We start from the raw sequence: 25,472 nt of genomic DNA on the forward strand, positions 1-25,472 counted from the left end.
TGTCTCAAAATAAAATGAGAGAGAGGGGGTGGCTAAATGCAATTGTGTTAGTATATGCATTTAGTTATCTATACATAATCTGTCAGAGTCTAATTGTTGTGAAATTTGAAACATTTTGGGAATTTTCTTTGATTCTGGTACCTAAAGGTCACCACTCAAGAGAGTACATTGCCATTTTCTTGAAAAGATCAACTTTAAGTCATAACTTTCTGACCACGTGAAGATTTACTTTATAGTTAGAGCAGCCTAGTGGTATTCCAGAAATGTCAGGGAAAGTTCATTTCCAAGCTCTTACCTTCAGTGATTTGACTTGAGTCCTGATGATTCATCATTAGAGACCCAGTCTGTTGGTTAAAACATTGTGTATCTGTATCTTTCATTAAAATATACCGGCATCAGATGATCAAGTCAAGAAAGAAAATTCTGTGGGCTTGCTAGAAGGCATAGCATGGTTATAAAGACAGATTCTTTAACTGAAAATTCACTTGTGTTGTATTCATAGTCTGAGAATATAGGTATAGAGAATAAAAAACTAGATGTTAGAAACTGACTGAGCAAAGTCAGAGCCTGCAACATTTTTAGTTTTCTTAACCTTAGATACAATGTTGTATATATGAGTCATGTATAAAATATCAATCCTATGCACTCAGTCCAGAGTAAATGTAGGTACCTGGGACCTAGCTTGAACAATACTGTAATACTAGGACTAGAAAAGGTTTAAGTGGTTGCTTGGGCACACTGCCACATCTGGAAAGACAAGAAGGCTCCAGAGAGAGGACTAATAATAAAGAGGATTAGGAGTATCAGCATGGCCCCGGGAAACATCCTAACTCATCCTGGAACCTGTCTCATGTGTTTCCCTGAGTTCTGGTAAATTGTGTTAAGAACCTGAAAGAAGAGAAATTGCACTAACTATGCAGAGTCATTTTCATCAACTGTGTAGTAGAGACACTGGTTTTCAGGATGGCTCTGCATTTATTCCCTCCACTCCTACTTATGTGCCATGGAGCTTGTGGCTGTAGGTCTGTCCCACATTTCCCCAGTGGAACTAGGCATCCAAGAGATTAAGACAGAAGGGATGGAGGAAAGACAGCATCATAAGAGTTTATTATCTGCAACTAGAATGGCTGTGAGTCCATATCAGAAATTCCCTTAAGGATTCTAATAATAGTAGGGGGGTCCTTTAGAGGCAGTCATGTTATTGTGAGTGGGAAGGGCAGCTGGTAGCATGTGGCTACCTGACAGTGTTTGTGCGACATAATTTTAAATGTGGGAAGCTACAGGATTCAGTGTGACCTGCATGGCTTAGAGATTGGCCTAACTGGGGCAACAGAAGATGAAGAAATGAACAGACCCATATTCAGACAAGCTGGGTTTGGGTGGGCTTTGTGTTCTGATGGAGATACACTATCAGCAGCCCAACAACTCAATAAGTTTATTTTATACATCTGAATGGAAGAGGTGGGTTAATTCTATACAACTGAATAAAGAGGCAGGTTTAGCTAATTTGTGTAGTCTCAGGCTGTACACATTCAGCAGGAGGAAGCTGTGGTCAATACTTTCTGTATACTCTGTTAACATCTACACATGGACCAGAGGAAGGCGTTGCCATTTTCGTGGGTCTGAGGCATTGGGGTCCTTGACATGGATGTATCCAAATCAACAGCACCACTCATTCAGAACTTGATCTGCTCCTTACACATTCACTCAGGGCTTCCTCTACTCCCCACAGGGCATTTTGGAAATAAGGGTCAATTTATATGTATTTGACAACTAGAGTTGGCCATCCATCCATGCATCCATTCATGCATCCATTCATGCATCCATCCATCCATGCATCCATGCATCCACACAATCTTTCACACATACATTCATTCCCTCCTCCATCCACATATCCATTCATACTTCCATCCATCCTTCCACCCATCCATCCATCCATCCATCCATCCTTCCACCCACCCATCCATCCAGTACACACATACACACACACACACACACACACACACACACACACACACACACACCTACCTTTCATGATAAGTGCTAAAGCTGGTGATAGTAGAACATAGACATATCTTTTCTTTAGAGAGTTGTTGGTGTTATCTTTACAGTTACTCTGGGGAGAATAAACATCCAGTTGTCTCCCACAGACAGGATAGTTAGGGTGTATATGTCTTGTGTGGAATCAGCCCGATTCTTCTACAGTATTGATTGGTTTGAGAAATGGCTTCTAATACAAACGAAGACAAAAAAATCCAGGCAAGTCATTTAGTGTGTAGCAAATGCCAAAAACAAAACAGAGCAAAATAAAGTTATTATTGGATAACATCTTATGATTCATATTTAACCCCAATGTTCTTAGTTACGTATTATGAGGCAACTTACTGTTCCTTTAAACTCTTTATATTTACCTCTTAATTTCATAGTCTATAAAAATCATCTACAATCAAATGGTCATGACTGTGAAAGATTGCTACCATGGCACAGGTTTTGTAACATAAGTTTGTCCCCATGGATCTCTTGATATTTTGGTGAATAGTGAGTGAACTCCATCCTATTTAGATGTAAGTATAAATTTAGCTGTTTACAGGATGTTTGTTTGATTAATAGACAGGAGAGGATGAATAATGGAAATACATCAGTGCTCATATGACAATGACCCAAAGTATACTTGTGTTATGACACTAATATGAAAGAAAGGTCAGGATGTTCTAGCAATTTAAAATTCATCTTAGAGAACATTTAATCTCTCATGAGATTGTGAACTTCAAACATAGTGGCCTTAGGTTTTTGTTTTGATGAATGGTTTTGGTATAAATTCATATGAATTGCATGCACAAGACTGCACGGGTTTGCACCAGGTTCTCTGTGGATGTATCTTCATGGCTTCCGTTGCTTAGTGTTCTTAGAGGATTTCTGAGTATGCTGACAGATGGATCTCTGATTCTGGAGACTTCTCCTGGCTCTTTTGTTTGTTTGTCCTGTGTAACTCTGCTGTGATAGTTTTTGTTTTCTTATTTGATTTTGTCATTATCTCTTAGAAGCCTGTTCTTTTCTAACTAGAGACAGACAGAGAATGGGTTTGGATGGGAGGGGAAGTGGGGAGCAACTTGGAGGAGTAGAGAGAGGGGACATTGCAAACAGGATATATTATGTGAGAAACGAATCTATTTTCATTAAAAGGAATAAATAAATAAATTCATGAGAACAAATCTGTTTCTCGTTGATTAGTGTGTCTCCAGATCAAGATCCTTCACGTGGGAAACACGAAGAAATCAGCAGCCTACACAGAGGTATTTGAAATGCAAGGCTCTGTCAACAGATGTTATTCAACAAATTGCAGAAGGTTATGAACCCTGGAGCTTGGCAGCCTGTGGTCAAATTGTGATTCCACAGCCAACCAAATGTTTGATCTTGATCATGTTGCTCACTGTCTGTGCTGAACGGCATTCCTTGTATCCACAAAGGAGGTTAAAATTGTGTCAGTCTCATGAGATTGTTCTGACGGGGAAATGCAAGGAAATATGAAGTCCCTAGTCCAGTGTCTGGCACATACATAGTATGCACTCAAGTCATGTTAGCTGTTGCTATTGTTTCAATAGGGTTTATTTGAGTGTTCCTTTGAGACGGAGAAAAATCAATTTTGTGAAACATTTAGACATTTAACATTTTGTGTCTGTGAAGCAAGACTGCATTGATATCTGACTCCATCTTTAATTCTTTGAATTTTTGTGATACTGTTGAATCAGGACCTACAACACTGCTTCCTTGCAGAAGAATTTCTTGCATGCTACAGCCACATTTAAAACCAAGGCCCTCCATTTGGTAACTCCTATGGCATGTTTTCTAATACTGCAGTGTCACAGATGGCTGTTAATTCTTCTTTAAAGTCAGAAAGCTGATCATCTTACAATCATTTATCCATTTATGTCAATTTACATTTGTATTTCTGCTGAAAAATCTTACCAGCCTCTGAAAGCTTGCCTTTTAAATGATTGATATGATATTTTTAAAAACCCTTTTCTAGCTGGGCGTTGGTGGTGCATGCCTTTAATCCCAGCACTCGGGAGGCAGAGGCAGACAGATCTCTGTGAGTTGGAGGCCAGCCTGGTCTCCAGAGCCAGTACCAGGATAGGCTCCAAAGCTACATAGAGAAACCTTGTCTCGAAAAACCAAAAAAAAAAAAAATTCTTTTATAAAACAATGGAATCTTGAAATTTGCAGGAAAATGGATGGAACCAGAAGAAACCATTCTGAGCGAGATAATCCAATCACAAAAAGACAAACATGATATGTACTCACTTTTATGTGGATTTTAGACATAGAGTAAAGGATTACCAGCCTACAATCCACACTGCCATAGATGTTAGTAAACAAGGAGGACCCTAAAAGAGACAAACATTGTCCCCTGGAGAAGGAGAAAGGGTCACGATTCCCTGAGCAAATTGAGAGCATGAGAAGAGGGGAAGGGAGCTACGAGAATGAGAAGGGGAGAAGAGGAAGGATGCAGAGGTCATGAGGGAGCAGAAAGTTTGAGTCAGGTGAAGAATAGAAGAAAGGGTATGTGATAGGTAGGGTTTTAGTTGGGGGGTGGTAGGGGAGGAAGGGAGGGAGAAGAGGACTGGGATTGTCATGTAAATCAATCTTGTTTGTAATTCAAATAAAAAATGATAAAAAATCCTTTCCTTTTTTCCTTTTCTCCCTTCTCTTTCTCTCTTCCTTCCTTTTCCACTCCCTTTTTGCCTCCCTTCCTCTTTTGTTCTAGTTTATATAAAAAAGCCAAAAGACTTTGGAGAAACAATTTAAGAAGGCATTGGGAAATACATATGCCATTTCTTCCACAGATGAAGGGAATGTTAGGAGTGCTCAGATACACAGGAGGCCATTAGGTGAGAGGGCATCAGAAACTCAACATTATACAGACTGTTAGGTTAAAGAGAACAATGAAGTAAGATTTTCACACTTCCTATTGAGGAAGGGTTGAAATCACAGAAGGTGACTTAAAAATAGACACAGTATCTTCTTTATCCTGAAGAGAAATATCAGAGAGGAATTATTTACTGCTTTGATTTTGAAGGAAAGATATTAAAAGAGAGAATGGACTTCTTACAGTGTACGTACCTGATTAACTTGGGCTGCGAAGGAATTAACATCTTACAGAAAATGAGCCTGATTAACTTGTGGTGTTGAATCAGAGGGGGCTGACCTGAAGGATAGTTGTTAGTCACCCTGTGAAAAGGGTCACAGTTATGGAAAAGTGATGGGGAAAGTACTTCTGTGTATGTTTATCTTATTGATTGTTGAATAAAATACTGTTTGGGCCAATGAAACAGCAAGTTAGACAGGACTAGGAGTCAAAGAGGATTCTGGGAAACGTAGTAGAGAAGTAGTGTTCCAGGCAGGAAGTGACATAGCAAGAAGACTCATAAGCAAGGAGAAAGAGGAAGTGGCCCCTTTCCCCTTCACATCCTTCAGCGGCAGGATGTGAGCCACCGGCAAGAGAGGGCACCAGTGAAAGGCATTCTCTATAAAGATAAGTCTTATAACATATATAGATTTATGATAATTAAGACTGAGCTAACAGATGAGAAATCCTAGGCATTGGCCAAGCAGCTTTGAACCTAATACAAGTTTCTGTGTATTCATTTGGGCCTAACTCAGGCAGGCGGCTGGCGTAAAGCCCACACGTGGCGGTGGGGCTCAGGCGGCTTTTGGCAGAAAGATTTATCGTAACAGAAAAGGATCGATGTCTTTTCTGACAAACATAGAGAAAAAGGTGAGCCTATGTATTCTTTCACAAAATTTAATTTTGTTCTTAATAAGATTTTAAAGGGAAATTCTTTTTTTAACACAGTATATAATTAATTATTTTAGAATTTCTAATGGTGTACCCATCTCCCACTATTTATTATAACTTGTTCCAGATTTCCATTCTAAGGTCCCCAACTTTATGTCCTCATTGTCTTTAAAAAATATCCCACTGAGTCCATTTTGTTCTGGCCATATAGGCTTGGGTGTGGGGCTACCTGCTGGAGCATGGTGAACCTATATTTAAGGAGAGAAAGGGTGATATTAAATATTGTGGTTCCAGTTTCTGAAACTTACTGAACTAGCACAGCAAATAATATACTAGCTACTTGCAGAGCATGGAGGATTAGAATAAGACCCATAGCGCTGGCATTAGCAAACCTTTCCAAAATTAAATGGGTATTTAGGATTCATGAATGAGAGACATAGACAAGAGTGAGTAGCAAATCCAGTTTGCCTCAAGTTCCCTGTAGCCTCTAGGGCCCAAGGACATTGAACAGCCAGGAGAGAATATCTTCTAGTTGCATTTCTGTTGCTGGGATAAGAATACTCCAGCCAAAAGCAACTTAGAGGAGGAAAGCAGTTATTTGGCTTCTACTTCCAGGTCGTATTCCACCACTTTGGCAATTCAGGGTATGAACTTAAAGAGAAATGTAAAGCAGAAACCATGGAGGATCACTGGTTACTGGTTGCCTTCTGCTTGCTCGGGCTCATGCTTAGCTAGTTTTCTTATACATCCCAGGCCTACTTGCCTAGGATGGTGCTGTCCATCGTGAACTGGGCCCTCCCACATCAATCATCAATCAAGGAGGTACTCCACAGACTTGCCTACAGGGCAATCTGTTCTAGGCAGTTCCTTGAGAGCTGAAACTGAGTTATGTACCACCTGCCCCTAGTTCTTTCCACCATAAGCAAGTTAGTTTTCTCTTAGCTAAAATGAAAGTAAGACAAGAGCAATAGTGGAGTCAAATGAAGCTTGCTACCCTACACGATACAGATAATGGTAACACCAGACTATTCAATTTAAAGAATATACACCATGTGAAGGTAAGAAAAACTACCATGAATGCTAAGCAAGAGGGAAAAGTGTTGCTGCTCTTCTAGATAGACCTGTCCTTGCCAAATATAATAACGAGGCCACTGGGTCTGCAAACAATGGTTCCACATTCTCAAGTAAGAGCCAAGACAAGTTTTAAAGGAATAACCTCTTTCTAGGCTTGAATAACTAAGCAGCACTCTGAGTCTGAATTCTAGATGGCATATTGCTCATGCCAGCTACAGAAAGCCCAGGATTTAGCGACAGCCAGACACTGCAAGTAAAGGACTTGCCTCAAAAGCTTGATGGCCTTAGTTTAGTCTCCACAACCACAGCAAAAGATGGAGAGACCCGACTCCCAACTCCACAGTATTGTCTGCTGACCTTTTTCATGCACACTGCAATGCATGTGTCTCTATGTGTACACACACACTAATATCAATAATAATAATAATTTTTTAAATAACCCTGACTTTAGGCCAGTGAGATGGCCCACCAGGTAAAGTACTTGCTATGCTAAATTAGATCCCCAGAACCCATACAAAGGTAGAAGGAAAAAGCCAAACCCACAAAATCATTCTCTGGCCTTCCCATGCACACTGCATCATGGGCCCTGTCCACAACACCCCCCCCCACACACACACATGTACACACACACATGCACATGCATGCACACACACACACACACACACAAGAACAATAGGTTAGTTTTTAAGAGCCCTGGCATTATATCCCAACTCTGCTACTGACCCCTGTGTGGTCTCAGGCAGCACGGTCAGCCATGCTGCCCCTCAGCCTCATCACTGAGAATGGATATTCAATACTGTATCATAAGATCTCTGTGGGAACTTGATACAATGACTCACATAAAGGCATTTGGCACTACACCTGGCAAATATCCTTCATTTGGTAAGCATGACTGCCAAAACTTGCCACTGAGTGCCCATTAGAAAGTACAACAGAAGGGGGCAGAAGAACTGAGGTGTCCTTTCCACCCAGAAACATGACTCTACCTGAGGAGACGGGTCCAGCAGACAAACTGGCAAGGCGACCATATGAGACAACCCACGGGGGAGATGTGGTTTCCGAGTCTACATTTTTAGCAATTTTTAGCATTTTAGCATTTGTGTCATATAACACCTGGCAGGCTTGTGGCCAGACTCTTTGTCATCATGCTTCATCCCATTAGAGGTGGGAGAGGGCTACCTAGGAAAGAGAACAGAGTGTAAATGCTTTGTGGGATGGAGAAGACTGAGGAGGGTGTGGAGGATGCAAAGGACATGTGTAGCTCGGAAGTGAATGAGTGGCCTCCTGGTCACATGGGATGCCATGGTGAATATCAAAAGGCAAGAGAGGAAATTGGGGCCAAGGGGACATGTTCAATTGACGTCTCTGCCCACTCTATGGGCATAGACAAATGCACCTCTCAAGTCATACAGCAGCTTTCAACTCTTATTAGCCCGAGAACCACTAAGGCAACCTTTGCCAGAGATGAAAATTGAGCAGGCCTAGCATAATTAAACTTCAGGAGTTTATATTCCTGTCATGCATGAGCAATTGACCATGAATCCTAATGAGATGTGTTCTATCTTTGAAAGTGCCATCGATATCCCAGACACTTTGTCCCAGCTCTTCATTGTCTTTGTTACTGTGATCATAGCAAGGTGGATCATAGCCTAAAAACATGAATATTGACAACAGACAGGCTTGGGTGTGAGTTCTGGCTCTGTCCCCTATGCAAGTGACTTTGCTCTTGGCATCCCAGGTTTTTGCATTTATACCGTGGTATATACCAACGATACTTGCCTCGTAGGGCTGTGGAGATAAGACAGTCTACATGATATGGGGCATGATACTTTTGAGCTCCTCTTGTAAGTGTGTAAGCCCAACTGTCTGCTTGTTTCTATAAACTCTCATTCAAAGCACATTTGTGGTTAAAAGTCAGTCACAGGCCACCAGCTGCCTGGAACGCACCATCCCAAGCTGAGAACATCATGCAGGTAAGATACGTGGCAAGGGACTGGGGCAATTTGGTTGAACAATGGTTATCCAAAACACGTTAGTGCTCCATTACCTATCTTACACACAGGTTAATGCTGAGTGAGTGATCAGGGAGGGGTTCCAGGGTAAGCTCCAGGTAGGCAGGCAGGGCTCTGTTTGGCTCAGCTTAGTGGTTCCCTCCAGTGAACTTTGCCCAATGTAGTGATGGCAGACACAGCAGGTGGGTAGGTATCTGTTGACTGACTAGCTTTGCAGGCAGCAAGCTTGACAGGACTGCAAGCCTCAAGTGAGTTTTGGACAAGCAGAGTGACAGCAGGAGGCTGAAAAACAGACAAGGGTCTCACCGTTGTCCTAGAAATGAATGGATTTGGGGCACATTGTTGAATTTTCGTAGCTAGGGCATCAGACAATACACATATAAAATGTGATTCTGGGTGCTCCATCTGTGCTCATGAAACCTGGCCCACCTTGGAGGAATATTGTATAGCACTGCTAATTAGTGTCAGTAATGAGCTTCAGAGCTAACAGCGAGTGCTGAATCGATGTCAGTTATTCCTTTGGAATAACCTGACTCGGGTGCAGTGGCTCCAAGCCTTTAGTGTAAAGACTATGTGATGCCCTCCCAATTTTGTTTCTAGCTTTTTAAAAAAATAGATCAAAAGGAAACCAAAATCTTTAGCAATATCTGCATTTTGAGGCTTTGCCACCTCATATAGTATGCGGAGGGGCAAGAGCATTGGTCTGGAAGTCTAGAGATTGTGCTTAGTTCCAGATCTCCAGCCATCCTGGAGCCTTGATTTCCCTACCTGTAAAAGAGAGAGGTCCAGACCCCTCAAGACATCTGGCTTTAAAGTTCATGAGCACAGTGGCTTTGTTTTTCTCTAGGCTCCTTTAGAAAATTTTCTTAGTATGATATATACATGTTCCTGTATGCATGCATATGTAGACATTCATATACATATATGGGGTGTCTTTCTCAATCACCTACCTTTTTTGTGTGGGTGTATGATGTGTGTGTGTTCATGTATGTATATGATGTCTATGTGTGTGAGTGTGTGTGTGTGTGTGTGTGTGTGTGTGTGTGTGTGTGTGTGTGTGTGTGTGTGTGTGACACACACATGCAACATGGTCTTTCACCTTATTTTGAGAGAGTCTCTTTAGTTTGTTGTTCACTGATGTAAAAATGAAGCTATCTGGCCCATGAGCTTCTGCTGATTTCACCTTCTAACTCCCCACAGGGGTGCACTGGGGCCATCAATGCATGTGGCACTGTGCCAAGCCTTTCGTAGGTGCTAGGTATTCAAACTCAGGTCATCAGGGCTGTGTGGCAAGCACCTTGCCCTTTGAGACATCAGCACAATCTTCTTATTTCTGAGACAGGGTCTTTCATGAACCCAGGCTTTACCGATTCAGGAGGTCTAGCTGTCCAGCAGTGACAGGGACCCTCCTGTCTCCAGCTCTCTAGCATTTGGATTACAGGCATTTGTTGGTGCACCCAGACATTTACAAGGATGCTGGGATTTGAACTCAGTACTCAAGTCCCTATGTTTGCATGGCAAGCACTTTACTGACTGCTCTATCTCCCCAGCTTTCCCTCTAGACTTCTGAAAGAGCAAATGACAAGCATAAAGTTTTCAAAAATCTCTTATTATGCCACGTGACTCTTTTATATTCAATATATTATTTATGAGCTTGTTAGACCCAATAATTGCCACTTCCTGACTTCCATTTTTCAAGTAGTTCCAACATTCATTATTTGTTTTGGAAAATGATTTCCTATGAGAGTCCATCTTATACTCCCAATAAACAACAACAAACAAAAAATAGGTGCTTTCAATTCAGTGAAAGGATTTGGAAGGGAAAACAAGAGAATAAACAGTGCAGGGTTACTTGAAGACAAGTATTAGCCTGCGTTAATTAGCAGAGGACTCCTCCCAACTCAGGTGCCATCACTCTTGTGTGTGATTCCTAGTTCTGAGCATGATTTCAAGCGTGTCTGATGGAGAACAGCTCTGTTTATTTTTGTTTGTTTAAGCACCAGTACAACTCATGCCAGGCTGAGTAGAAAAGGATATGTGTTTTAATTTATTTTTATACCTATTCCTTCAGGGAAGGCAGACTACTAAAAGTTACAGGCTGGTAAATATTTTCCACTTGTTTTCAAGACTGCAGTAAGTGAATAGTTTTTCACTTGGCTGTATGTTCCTTGCTCAGAAATGCCTTTAACTATCTCAGTCAAAGTTCAGGTCTCTAACAAAAAAAATGTTATCACTTCTCTCCTGGAGCTTGTCACTAATGAGAAAGAAAACAGGCTGGATTTTAGTCATGCAAAATATAATCTTAGACTTCTCTGGAACATTATGAAGAAATGTGATAAGTCCTTAAATTCACTTAAAGCTCATCCCCACCCACTCCTAAAACAGATTTGAAGTGACTAAGAGGCTAAGAAAATGAAGCTGCAATTGGAATTCATCATTATTTTTGGTGCTGGAGGTGATTTGGTTAGTAGAAACTTAATGGGCTAAAGCTCATTATTTGGTAAGGATTTATAAGTTCTTTTATTGCTTTTTTATTGTCACCAATACTGATGATTTGGAAAACAAATGCAAATGCTTCTAAACCTACAATTTTGGGAAAGCTGATCTTAAAGCATTAACATCAAATTTGTAGATAGTGAGGTATATGCTGGATGAATGCAGTCATGTTCTAGTTGCATTATGTTGTAGTGATAAAAGACTTTGACTAAAAGTATCTTAGGGAAGGAAAGGGCTTGTTTGGTTTATATTTCCAGGTCTGCACATCACTGAAGGAAGTCAGGGCAGGAATGTTAGCAGGAACTTGAAGAAGCCATGCTTGCTAGCTTGCTCACTTGGGCACCTGATTAACTAGACTTCATATATAACCTAGGACCATCTACCCAGAGAATGGTTGGTCCCACAATGGGATGGGCCTTCCTATATCAATAAACAGGGAAGGCAATCAATCCCTCACAGACATATCCACAGACCGATGGGATGAAGACAATTACTGAATTGAAACCCTTTCCAGATGCTTCTAGGCCATGTCAAATTGACAGTTAAAGCTAACTAGGATGCTAGGTGACTTGGTAAAATTGTCATCCTTAGAATAATAGACTTTAAAATGCTGTTGTTACTATTACATTTAATGTTATATTATCTCAGATTTAAAGCTGGTTACTTCTCAGAAGATGGATGCTTATCTAGGAAAATTAGAAATGGAGCTGGTAATAATCTCAGGTGAATGGACTTCCACCTTGCTATGTAAGTGTTTAGTATGATGTAGAGTGATTGGAGAATTATAATTAATCAATTCAAAGGCACACATTCAAAAATAGACCAACGTCTTTGAGATTCACATGGACCTTAAGGTTGATATGGACCAAGAAATATGGTTTTCATTTGTTTCTTTTTTAAGTTTACTTTTATTTTTGACAACTTTGTATGTGTGTAGAATGTATTATGAACATATTTACCCCATTGCTCTCTCTTCTTCCTCTTCCACTCTGTTGACTACCTTATTCTTCCTAAGTGGACTCGAACTATCGTTCCCTCTCTCTCTCTCTCTCTCTCTCTCTCTCTCTCTCTCTGTGTGTGTGTGTGTGTGTGTGTGTGTGTGTGTGTGTGTCCTGAAGACAGAGTCTGAATTGAAGCACTGTTTTGCATCCCCCAGCTCTTAGTCTTTTGTGCATCTCATTTGTGATGCTTCCTTTGCCTTTGAGGCAGGTGACATAGGTGTCCTATTTAAAGCTGAGCATTCAACAACCAGTATTCTCAGTGGTCTGACCAGTTATAAGTCTTCATTAGTAGTCACCCTCTACAAGAAGCTTCTCCAAACTAGTATGAGAGCAGCACTAGTTTATAGGGATAAACCTAAATATTTGGGAGGCAATTTGGCTACATGTCCATTTGGCAGAACATCAGTAGCATTTTCCTCTAGGGTCTGTGATTACACAGGAGCAAACATGGTTAGAATGCTTAGAGAATGAAAACACTCAAAGCCCAAAGTGTCTACATTCTCTCAATGCTGTTATGAAGAAACCACTTATGGACTGTTGGAAACAGGACCTGAATCTCGTTGTTTGAAAGCTTTCAATTGACAACTTGGTAAGATGAAGTAAGTACCAATATTCAGAACTCACAGAACGGGTTTTGGGACTGGCATAAAATCCAGAGGGAACCATGTAGAACCCATCCACTATGTTGTTGTCAAAACTTGAAGCCGAATATTTATTCAGAAGGTTGAACCTTGAATGAGAAAATGTCTTAGGCATAGCTTAACAAATTTATTGCACTTAATTTTATTATATATTTATAAAATATGATTTATATAGTTACTTATCAGATAATTTTCTTTCTTTAATGCACATGAGATGATAACTTATGGTATCATATTATAAACAAAACATGGACTTATATTATTTCAGTTCTATAATTAAGATGGGTGAGGCCACCAATGATGAAAATGTAGCCCTGTAATTCCAAAGAAGCAAAAATAATTAAGAGAAAGTTAGGACACCCTGTATTATTGTTTCAGGAAGCCTGGTACTCTTTCAACAGACGCCTCTGCTTCAGGAGCTGACTCCTTGACTATGGGAAAAAGTGAGACCATGAACTACACAGATGTTTCCAATTTGGAGCTGGGGAGGCCCACGTGCCTACAGCATACTCTGTTCTTAAGGATCATGGGAATCTATTTTCCAGCCTCCCTCAACCTCATGTTCAATGTATATACAACAGACATTTTTTGTAAACATGCTTTATGCTACCTCCTGCCCCATTTCCACCAATAAATCTGCAGATTTTTTGTTACCTCCTTCTCAGAGAATTTTGGGTAAAACGTTAACAACGTTGGTTTTAGTTTTAAAGCTTATAATAACAGAGGATGGATCCTTCTAAATGTTGATGTAATAGGCAGATAAAAGCATCCCATTTCTTTAGGGAATGCATACCTTGTAAACCTAGGAAAAACAGCAGCCAACTACATTGAACTCTAAGATGGAACAGACTGTATTTTTGTGTAAAGCTAGGATCTTAGGATTAGGACTTCAGATAGATTTGAACATGTGACAGGATACCAGTAGTACTTATCTTAAGATAAAAAGCCAATAAAAATATTTCATGGGTTGGAGAAATGAGTCAGTGGCTATGAGTGCTTGTTTGCCCAAGCATGACAACTGGAGTTTGGATATCAGAACTTACACAAGTTGGATATCTGACAAATGCTTGTTATTCCATCTCTGGGAGATCTGACACTCTCTTCTGACCTCTGTCTATGTAGATACCACCACACACATATACATTGCTATGTGCTCACAGACACAGACATGGCTACATGCACGTAGGCACAGACAAGTTCATAAATAAAGAAATCTTTGAAAATATTCCAAATTTGTTATAACCAACACTATCATATTGAAATACTCTGTTTTAACATCAATGCCAAACTATTGTGGAATATTATTTAATGAGGCAAACATATGTTACATTTGTTTATGTTGAGGAATATTACTTTAACAATGTAAAGGTGTGTTATATTTGTTTATGCTGCATTTGCTTAACAATGTAAAGATGTGTTGTTTTGCTTTCCTAAGGTACCTGATAGGTCAAATAAAAATCTGACTGGCCAGCAGATAGGCAGAAGAGGGATAGGTGGGGCTGGTGGGCAGAGGGAATAAGTAGGAGGAGAAAAGAGAGAATGAAGGAGAAATAGAAGGAGCTGCTCAGGATCAGCCAGGCAGGCAGCCACCAGTCAGCCAGATCCAGAGTAGGACATACAGAATGAAAGAAAGGTAAAAGCCCTGAGGCAAAATGTAGATGAAGAGAAACATGTTAAATTAAGTTATAAGAGCTACTGGGACAAGCATAAGAGAAGGCTGAGAATTAATAACTAGTAATAAGTCTCTATGATACATTTTGGGAGCTGGTTGGTGTTTCAAATGAAAGCCTGCTACACCAAACCTATTGCTAATTCTTGGATAATGGTCTATTTTTCTCCCCTAGTAATTTGCATATTATACTTTTAAGGTGAACAAATGGATGGGAGAGTCTCTGGGGGTCATCAGGACAATCTATTGCCATTATTTTCAAACCTTACAATCAGGAGAATGGACTCTAAAGTCCACATGTGACTATATGGCTAGCAATAGACTAGAAACTGCAAGACACAGGTATGTATCACAGTTCCAGGATGAGATTAAAAACCAAAGAAGATGAAACTCTCTTCTCTCTGTACTCATTCATTAAAAAAATATTTGAGCATCAATGATATGCTAGGTGAATGCCTGGATAGCTGGGACATAACAGTGAATGAAGCTCACCCTTTCTCATGGAATCTGTATTTTGTGGGAGAAAGAGGCAAATAGCTATAGTTAATTATACATAAATCATATAGTACCTTAGATGGAGATAAGTAGAAAAGTTAAAAAGTAGATACCGTTAATATAACCTGGTAGGAGAGTGGCTATTAGGGAGAAGATAATTAGGATAGACTTTAGAAGCTGAAATGTAGGTACAAACTTGAGGAGAGTTGGGAAAAAAATCAATGGGAAAATGCCTATCTCCAGAACAGACACAAGAACCTAAACAGTCCCAAATGCTGGGGCATGCCTGGAGTATTGGACAGACTTAGGAGGTAGGGAAGGAGTGAGTGGCCAGGCAAATGAAGAGGGCATGAGGGAAGGGCAGGTCACCTGCTCTGTGACTTCGAGCCCTCCCCTGACAAGTGTTGTGGGCCTCAGCTTCCCTCTGACACCAGACAGTCCTGGGTCACCTCAGTCTTCACACAGGAGGCTTTTGAACTTCACACTCCACTTTTCTAGGTCACAACCAAGTTCTTCCTTTGGAAAAACTCAGGTTTCTGTTTCAGGCCAGGTCTTTTCTTAATACTTCTGTCCATTCCTACATTGTTGCATTTTTGTACTATGAAATAATACCTGACTTAACCCATGTGTTGTGCAAATCAAATAAAACAATAACAAATAAACAAAGCAAAACTAAAACTCCCATGATTTCTATTTAAAGAACTCTGTCTGCCCATCTCTGAAGGAGTATATATTCACTTACACCTACCAAGTAAACAGTGGCCAAGGACTAGGTCATGGATAAGCTCTTTAGAGAAACAGACCTGGGTCAAAAGAGACAACTCTTTCCATGGAAACCATACAACCACCCCTTCTGTTTGCTTGTTTTGACAGTCTCATTATGAAGCTCAGACTAACCTTGCATTTGTAATCCCAATCTAGCTTTCCAAGGGTTGGGCTTACAGATCTCTGCCACAATACCTGCCCCACTTCTGGTATCCAGAGTTCTGGGCTTGTTGTAATTAATATTTCTTCCCTCAGTTCTTTGATACCAGAATTCCCATTTGCTCCATTCACCACAGGCCCACTTGTAGGTTTGAGGATGGACACATAGCCAAGTGACAGGAAAAGGACCTGTCTCAAGAGCTTCTCTACTAAAGCTGATGTGGAGATGTTACTGGGAGGATCGCTAACTATGTTCTGAGTTACTTGTGGCAATAGTGCTTCCAAGATGGAAAAGGGAGAGGCTGAGTTCTGATGACAAGGCAAAGGGCATGGTACCGTGGTAGGGGAACTGATGACACGGCTAGGATCCTGGTGACATGGTGGAGGATCCGATAATGTGGCATGGAACCCAATAATGTTGTAGGGGACCTGGTTCTCTGGTAGAAGACCTGGTAATGTGATAATGATCCATACTTCTTGCTCTACCTGAACCTGTAGTGGTCTTGTTATTTCAAGTTACTGGAGGTATCATTACACTGGAGTGAGCTAAGTTGCTCTCCTCACAATCAAAAGAATCTTAAGAACACAGGCATCACTTGATTTCAACCCTCTTTTCTAACAAATAACAATGATTCCCACCAGGTCTAGGTAACATAAGGCTGTAGGGGTAGTGAAGCCTCTGGGTGTCAGAACTGTCCTGTTGATTTGTCAACTTGACACAAACTTGAGTTACCTGGGAAGAGGAAACCTCTATAGAGGAGTTACCTCCATCAAACTGACCCACAGGTCCATTTTCTGTGGGCATTTTCTGAACTGTTAACTGATGTAGGAGAACCTAGTCCACTGTGGGCAGTGTCTTTCCTAGGGAGGTAGGCCTGGGCTGTATAATAAAAGTTGCTAAACAAGTCACAGAAGCAAGCTAATAAGCAGTTCTCTGTTTCAGCTCTTGCCTTGGGGCTTCCCTTGATGACAGACTCTAACGTGTAAGACGACCCAACCCCCCAACACACACTGGAGTTGCTTTTGGTTATGGTGTTTATCATAGCGACAGAAAACAAATTAATATACCTGTTATGGTGATAAATTTGTTCTCACGGGCCTCATGCTTTGTCCATTGCTGGTTTGGAATTCTATATACAACAGTTTCTCCTTTAGTAAAGAGAAGAACTGGTTTCCTTCTCTAACTCATGTATCCTTAGTTAGAGCTTAATTATTATAAAGATCCCCAAAGGACCTTAGAAAGTTAAATTAGGCTTATCATCATGCAAAATTTCAAGCTCACTTAGGAGGGCCCTAGAAATGCAATTCCTTCATATCCCCTTTCTTCCCCCAAATGAAAATTTTCTAGCTACGAGGTAAATTTGTTTCACATCTAAAAGCAATTAATGTTATTAGGATCTAAGACAAGCCAAGAGGAAAAATGGGTTTATGAAAAATTTTCCTCTTTACTTGTTTCTTACCTTGCTGTTTCCCAACATCTTGTGTCACTGACACCATGACCCACAGTGCTCAGAATCATACTAGTCTCCAGTGTTGCCCCTGCTAACAGACATCCATAGTATCCAAAAGTAGCTACAGAGTAACCCATCTCTGGGTATATATTGGAAATAATTGAAAGCAAGATCTTGAAGAGGTATTTGGACATCCATATTAATTGTGACATCATTCAAAGTAGACAAAAAGTGCAAGAAAACTAATACTAAACTAGTGGATTAAAAGATGAAAAAAAAAAAAAAACAGGGTTTGCATTTAGTGGCATTTTGATCATCCTTAAAATGAAGGGAAGTTTACCATATAGCTGCAAGTGTTGGAGCCAGGATCCAGAGTCTGATTAATTTGATTCCATAGCCAAAGGTAATATTTTCCCTGTTCATGGATGTACCTAAGTGCCATAGGTCATTCATCCCAGGAGGTTACAGCCATCATCAGGCCTGTGTGGATCCAGATTTACATCCATGTAGTGAATGGAGAGAGTTGACACCTACCTTCAGCCCAGCAAGACCTGCAAAGCAGATGTGTTTGGCAGCTTTGGAGTACCAAGCTGCTGAGTCCCTGATACCACATTGATTAAGCATCATATTTTCTTATCTGATTTCTCTGCTTTTCATGAGGCTATTATTTGGTGTGCAGTAATAAGGGAGAGTCAACACAGCTTTGACTTTTGGGAAGTAAATATCAGCTAGAATAAGCATTTGGTCTCCCCCAAGGCTTTTAAATCTACTGAAATGTCAGGTGCAATGAGATTCTGGACAAAGGACAGCACAGAAAATCGGTGGCTTTTATAAAAGGTGCCCCCCCCCCCCAAAGCTGAGAGACTTAAAAGTGTGCCAACTAAACCTTACCTTGACTGGCATCTCCTGGGGTCATTTGATGGCTCTCTGTTTATCTCCATTGGTGGACACGAGTGAGAATTTAACCTAGCCATCAGTTCAGGTAATTATCTAAACGGCAAGTACAGATCACTGCCCCAGGGTATCTTTAACCACACTAGAAGCATCAAATGGAGGACTGGCTGGTTCACACTCTGTTGGTGGGAGGAAGCAGCTGTGAGACAAAAACTTGTAATTAATACTTCAGCTTTCCTGAGGGATCCTGTTAAAGGAAAATTTTTATATAGTAGTTTCTAGGAGTTATGGGACCCATAAATGGGAGTTCATTCCATCTTGCCAATGAGTTCAGAGAGCTCAAATGACTCCTATTGTCCTTAAGACAGTAGCTTAATGGCTGCAGGATATCCTGGCCTTGGTGGTGAATGTCTCCTATTTAAATAACAATAGACTTGGGCCCAGACAGGTTTACTCTCACCCTGAAGGCTAGGTGATGTGTGCTGCTATGAAGTGCCTGAAGGCCAAGTAGTATGTGCTGCTACAGAGTATCTTTAGGATTAAGGGAAGTAATTGCTATGTTTGCCCTTTATACATGATAATAGAAGCCTTCTGCCAATGTCCCCGCCTTGGTAGTGTATGAATAAACTGAGGTGCATTCAGTATGGACTGAAAATGCCCTCCTGACAGCAATTCTGTGTCTCTGAATCTGAACTCTTATCTAGCCTTTTCCTCATCCACACTCCCCAGTTCAGGAATGGACCTGGGGCTGATTGGGTGGTCCTGACTGCAGGCAGCCCCACAAATACGGTCCTCAACATAGGAGAAGATATATTTTGGTTTATTTTTCTATTTAATGTAAATATATATCCCCCAGTCACCGGTACAGTACGATTGATGACCTGAGGTATCCCGTGGCACTAGGGAGAGAATGCCTAACACATCCATTCCCACCGCCTTTGATTTTCGACCAGAACCATCTACACTAAGATGTCCTTATATTTTCCTGACAGAGTTTTAAGACTTCCCACATGAATACTTCACATACTGTTTGGACATTAGTAAAAGATGGCTTTTCCCATGTGGAAATATTTTAGATGGGTCAAAATTTACTGCTGGATTTTTATAGGCCATTGAAATGAAATAGTGATATTTCTTTAAATATTTTCCCCTCATCACTTATATATCTTTAGCCTGGGGAGAAGGTACTTCCAATACTAACATCAAACATCACACAGCAGTAACACAACAATAATAGCAGCTTGAGGTCTAGTTCTTGGCACCGAGACGAGTAGAATTACCAGAACAGCTGTAACTCAACACCCTTGTTTAAACAGCATTTCTAGTTTTTGTGTGTTGAAAATATTGTCAGCATTTAGCTCAGTGTGAATATTGATCAAGGCTCTTAAATAATCTGTTGAGTATTTTTTTTCTTAGCTGTTTTTGTACTTTACAAACCCATGAAAAGTCAGAGACACCTTCCAGGTATACTTTTCAAGATCTTTAACTTATCATTTCTCAGAAGTTAACTCTCCTTTAATTGGATCTTAAAAGGCCATGTTGGGAACTCATCAATCTCTAAGAAAGCCTATTAATTAAGGGAAGTTTGGATAATTCATAGTAGTTTTGGGAAATGCTCAGTAACAAAAAAGTGCTCTGAAGTTCACATTCTCTTTATTTTGACCTCTGGAAATATCTGATTTATTATCATGAGCTTGGGTGGTTGATGGATTCTGCAGATGACAACTCAGGCATCGAGGAGCTTTGTACAGTAGTTTTATGACTGTGTGTTGGGGAAGAAAGCAGTGATCTGATGGGAGTGAAGTCAGGACTATCACATCCCTTAGGGTCAAGAAGCAATGGGGGTGCAAAGCCTATGAAGTTCCAGCCTTGCAATGACTTCTACAGGGCATTGTTTTCTGAGGTTTGGTGCAATTATTTCCCTTCAACTCTTAACTTTAGTCCAGACACTATTTGGCATTATTCTTTCTTCTATGAACCATAGTCTGGGACTCTGAAGACAAGGATCTGAGAGCAGCTACACATCCTTTTCCTGCTGTGAGGCTCACTCTCATGTCTTTTCCTGGAAATGTGCAGTAAAAGCAGGGAGTGCTGTCTTCAGAAGGCAAAGAACACAAGTGTAATCTCAGAGAAAATGGAAGATGTAGGAATTATTATTATTTTTTAATCCCCCAAGAACCTTATCGAGATCATGATTTGAGGAGATGGACTTTGGTCCTGAGAATATATGAAATTGTGATAGTGATTTGTCCTAAAGAAGAAACAGGAAAAATAAGTAAATAATCTGCCTTTGCTACCTCCTGGCTACCTCTGTTGTCAGACTCTGAAGGAAGGTACTTTTTGCTGTTATTCTCAGTTGGGAGGGATATTTGTCTGCTCTCTATTACTATAATAAAATAACAGAGGCTAAGAACTTCATAGTGAAAAAAGAATTTCCTTTAGCTCACAGCTCTGGAGGACCAAAGGCATAACAGCGGAATTAGTTAGAAGAATTTCCTTTAGCACATAGCTCTGGAAGATCAAGGACATGGCACTGAGATTAGCTAGGCACTGTAGTAATGATCTCAGGCAGATGGCATCATAACTGCATGAGCCTAGGCAGAAGGGAGAGATCACATGGCAAAGCAGAAACCCAGAGTGAGGAGAAGAGCCAGAAATGAGCCATGCCCCTCAAAAGTTCTATCATTGTGTGTTACACACTGAGGACCAAACTATCAGCATGTGAACCCTTGGAGCATACACCCAAACCATGGAAGAAGACAATTAGGGCACTGATACACAGGTGTGATATTTGACAATGACAGGCATGATGGTTAAATGTCCCAGAGGGACATCTTTGAAGGCAGAGTAACAAATAACCTTCCTCTACTCAACATCTATTTCTGAAGCTACTTTAAGCACTGGATTACTGGGTTGTCAAGCCCCTATGCCTACAGCCAGCATGATTTAAAGCATGTTTTTTCAGTTTTGTTTCACGACATTTGTATATTAAGTCAGTAGTTCACAACAGCTCTTTTGTTTGCAATAACATATTTTAATCTTTGTTGCTCTGCTAAGCAAATCAGGTTTTAATGTTGGCTTATGAAGAGTAAGTACTGGATTCCAGCATGTCAGCTTCATGTGACACATGCTTGGAAGCTTCACTCTTTGTGAGACTACTGCCATCTAATGTTGTAATCTCAGTGTCTGAACACAGGAAAACAACCTGTGATTTCCCGGACAGTCCCTCAGAAGAGGTTCACATTTCCAGAGTCTTATGCATGTGTGTACCTAAACCAATAAGTATACAAGTGGTCAGGCTTAATGGCTAGTCTTCCCTTATTTCTGGGCTCCTTAGTGCTGTCTAGAGAAACATTAACTCAGGGAAGACTGCTATTGAGGGTGAAAATTGTGAGTTCTTTTGTAACTTAAGTTCTAGCTCATGGGGTCAGATATATAAGACTAGAACTCAGAACCCATGGATGGGCAAAGCAAGTCAAGAGAGACCCTGCTAGGAGCAGATGCTAATGTCTTTTATGTGGACTATACTGTATCAGCGGGCAGAAATCCTAATAGTTGCCTATACAGAAGAGAAGATTATGTCTCATGTTACTGAAGTCTGGTGGTTGGCAGTATAGACATAGTGTGTTCCACAAAGTAGCGGTCCTTTTAGTTAGTGATGCTTACTGATAGGGTATATCCCCAATTTACCTTTATAGTCTAAGATGGCTGTTATAACTCTAGTCATCACTTCTGCATTCCTGAATTCCCTACTAAGGATGTTTCTAGCATGTTTCATGCAGTATTTTATCTTCCAAAATTTAATTTATTGAGAGGCTACAGAAAAAGGGGACAAATTAAAGTGTTTTGATTGGGTTAAAATAAGAGATGGAAGTGTTCAGTTAACCTTTGGTGCTTTCAGTATACTAAGAAAGGAAAAGGAGTTAAGGCATCTACTAGTGTGTAGTGCTGCAGGGAGGCATTAGGGAGTGAATGCATCCCAGGAAGGGAGCAGTTTCCTCCAGAAGGAGGTGCTAATTTTGTTGCCAAGAATGGAGAGAAGCTAAGGGGAATAGGAACTAAGAATCAAGGCTAACTTTCATTGCATTAGATGTCCAAGAAAGGATGATAGGACATACTAGGCTAAAGGTTAGCAAAGAAATGGCTTAGACACAAGAGTCTGCAGTTTTCAGTGTATAGAGAGTACTTAAGCCACAGGGTAAAGTGAAAGCATCGAGGGGCATGATATGACTAAAGGACGCAGAAGTCCATGGTTGTATCTTGGAGCACATTAATATCTGTATCTGAGAGGAGAAAAAAAAAAAAAGAACCAAAATGGAGCTGGAGAAGGAATGACCAAAGTGCAAGGAGCTACACCAAAGACTGAGGTGGTCTTAAAAATCAGTGATGAAGCATATGTGCCATGACTAGGTCAAGAGAAGGATGCCTTTTGGATCTGATGATGGTAGAGGTTGAGATAAAATCTTGATTGGAGGGGCTTTAGGAAAAGCATATAATAGAGAAATAATAATAAATAAAATAAAAGAGAAATCAAATATGGATAACAATTTGGAGTTTAAATATGGAGTTTAAAAAGTGTTGGAAGAATTAGAGCAAAAGTGATATATGCATATCATTTATATTCCTCCCTTTCTCTCTCCATATTTCAGTGTATTTGTGTGGCTATGGAAACATTCACAAGACAGAGAAAAAAATGGTTACACATAAGAGAAAGACAGTAGTGACGGAGAGGACATCTTTGATAAATAAGCCACGTAGGCTTCTGGACAATCTAAGAAGACGTCTCAGATGAAGAGGCTAGATGGTAGGTAGGTAGGCAGTGAAGAGGTACCATAGCTGCTGAGTGGCTGGGTTGGTGGGAGGCTGTAGTTAGCCTTTTAGGATGTTCGTTTCCTCAGTGTGCTAAGCAGCAAGGTCACCACATGAGGGAGAGAAACAAGTTAGGGACTCTGTGGGAGGGGGTGGTTATAAGAAATAGAAAATATGAAATGATCATCTCAGGCATTGGGCATCAACTTGTGACTTGGGAAATGGCAAAGATTGAGCTATTAACACTATTATCTGTTAATTAATTAGAGGAAAGGCTTCAACAGGCTAAGTAAGGAAACCAAATCCCCAAGGCAGAGCACAAAGCAGGGCTGCAAAGTACATGACAGAAATGGAGGGAAAGAACTTGGGCAGAAAGGGGGCCGCCTCAGTACTCACTGTAGAACCTTGCACATAAAGTGGGAAGGATTGAGCCAGAAGATATCAGGGGATCACTAGGGACCCATGCACACTCGAGTGAAGAGTTGTGCATATGAAACCCACTGTGGGTATTTACATTGAAACTATGTCTGCAATAATTCTGAACACTGGCTTGAGCTCTGGGGTTCCTGGTGTTCAAGCACGGAGACAAACAAAGCAGAGTCTAATGGCTTGTGCGGCTTACACTGTCTGATAAACAATGCATGCTATTTTCTAGGCAAGTCACAGGTTGAACATATTACTCTGAGAGAAAATTATTTTGTGGGTTTGTTGACGATAAGCAACTTAATTGAAAAATCTCCTTGAAAGTGATTTTACAGAAGACTTAAACTCATTTTACTATGTCCATTTCATATTCCAAATCTACACAGAAGCAGATGGTATTATGTTAATTATTATACCAAGAAGACATTTATGGAGTATAAAAATAATGTAGTCTAGTGCCTTTCTGCTTCTCAGCTCACACAGGGAGAGACTGAAGAGATTCAGGAGAAGGGACAAATGCACACTGTGTATTTCAACCTTTAAAAACAATTAATCTCAAATGCATTTAACATTTTCTTAGGGGTTAAGCTATCCGTAAACAAGGAGTAAACTTGGGGGCAGACGATAGCCTGATATTTATTAATGTGAAGTATTTAACTGAGGACCTATAGTCTGACCGGCAATATTCCAGATAGACATTGGGGCACATCTATTAACAAAATGGACAAAAGATCCTTGCCTTGGTGGACCAGGCTCAGGAAGTTAAAGATTCTGACTTGCTTCTTGATCCAATAGACAACAGTTACTGGCTTTGGTGTGGAGGCAGAGGAAGTAGCCAAGAGAGGAAAAGCTCTTAAGAGTCACTTGTTTGCTCATTCCCTCTGCGTTTCACCAGTGGTGTTTGGTATGCAAGTATGTGACTGTGGGCAAATCAGGCCCTGACAGGACTGAGGAGGGTGGCTCCAACCTGAAGACTGATTGGGCCACTGTATGTAAATAGAGACAAGTGGAGGTCAGACTGGGCCATTCTTGGTGTAACATAAGATTGTCCTTCCCTTTAGAGTCCTTCAGAAATGTGGGTTGTTAAGAGTTTTCTGGGGTACAGAGGTTGAACTAGATGCAGCATGGAAGTGCTTAGAAGGTCTCTAAAATAATTCAGACTTGGGGTTCATTGTTCTGTTCTCCTAGTAAATGTCCAATGCATACATGGCTCCAGGCCGTGAGTCTTGGCTTGTTTGTGTCTGACAGAAGGAAGGACTTAGAAACCAGGAAGTGGTTTCTAGGCAATACATTGTCTGACAGGATGCTAATGCTGTTAAATCTTCATTCCCATGGTGCCAGTCTGGACTGGCGGCTTCTGGAAACCATTTCCACAAGGGTGAAAGAGGAGGTGAACTGGGAATTGAAGCCAAGTTTTCTTTGTGTTTGCCTGGTCTGTGTTAGGGCCACTTTCTTCCTGCCTTGTACCTGGGGAGAAAAGAGTGACTCAAAATGGGTGTTAAATGCATGTGTTCACAGTTTCTCAGTTGCCTGTGTTGATTAGATGTGGTTTGATGAGTCACTCAGTGTGATGTGCTGTGACGTTTAAGCACTGGAGGCCTGAAGGCAAGTTAGAAAAATACTCTTGAGAGGGCAATCATTCCCTGAGATCTGTTTATCCCATGGGCAGGCATGAAGGCAAAGCAGCTGGTCTTGCTAGCATTCTCTCTCATCTCGGCTTGGCAGGAGTCACAGAAGGTGCCTGGTTGAGACCACTGACTCTCATTTTCAATACCTTGGACCTGGG

The 25,472-nt window shown here is 40.7% G+C and overlaps 1 long non-coding RNA gene across 9 annotated transcripts in view; it reads left to right on the forward strand.

Moving 5' to 3' along the window:
• Positions 1-5,619: 5,619 nt before the first annotated feature.
• LOC107977513 overlaps positions 5,620-25,472 on the forward strand; it is a 46,449-nt gene continuing 26,596 nt past the window's right edge. For 3 of the 9 annotated variants that reach the window (XR_003481556.2, XR_003481547.2, XR_004768718.1), the window contains exons 1-4: positions 5,620-5,776; positions 6,740-6,855; positions 8,768-8,844; positions 12,803-12,979. This is a non-coding gene — a long non-coding RNA (uncharacterized LOC107977513). Of the gene's footprint in view, positions 5,777-6,739; positions 6,856-8,767; positions 8,845-12,802; positions 12,980-23,103; positions 23,263-25,472 lie in introns of all 9 variants that reach the window. The other 6 variants (XR_004768717.1, XR_003481553.2, XR_003481549.2 and 3 more) reach the window with 6 other exon arrangements.

This window comes from Cricetulus griseus, chromosome 2 (assembly GCF_003668045.3).
Source record: "Cricetulus griseus strain 17A/GY chromosome 2, alternate assembly CriGri-PICRH-1.0, whole genome shotgun sequence".
NCBI lineage: Eukaryota > Metazoa > Chordata > Mammalia > Rodentia > Cricetidae > Cricetulus > Cricetulus griseus.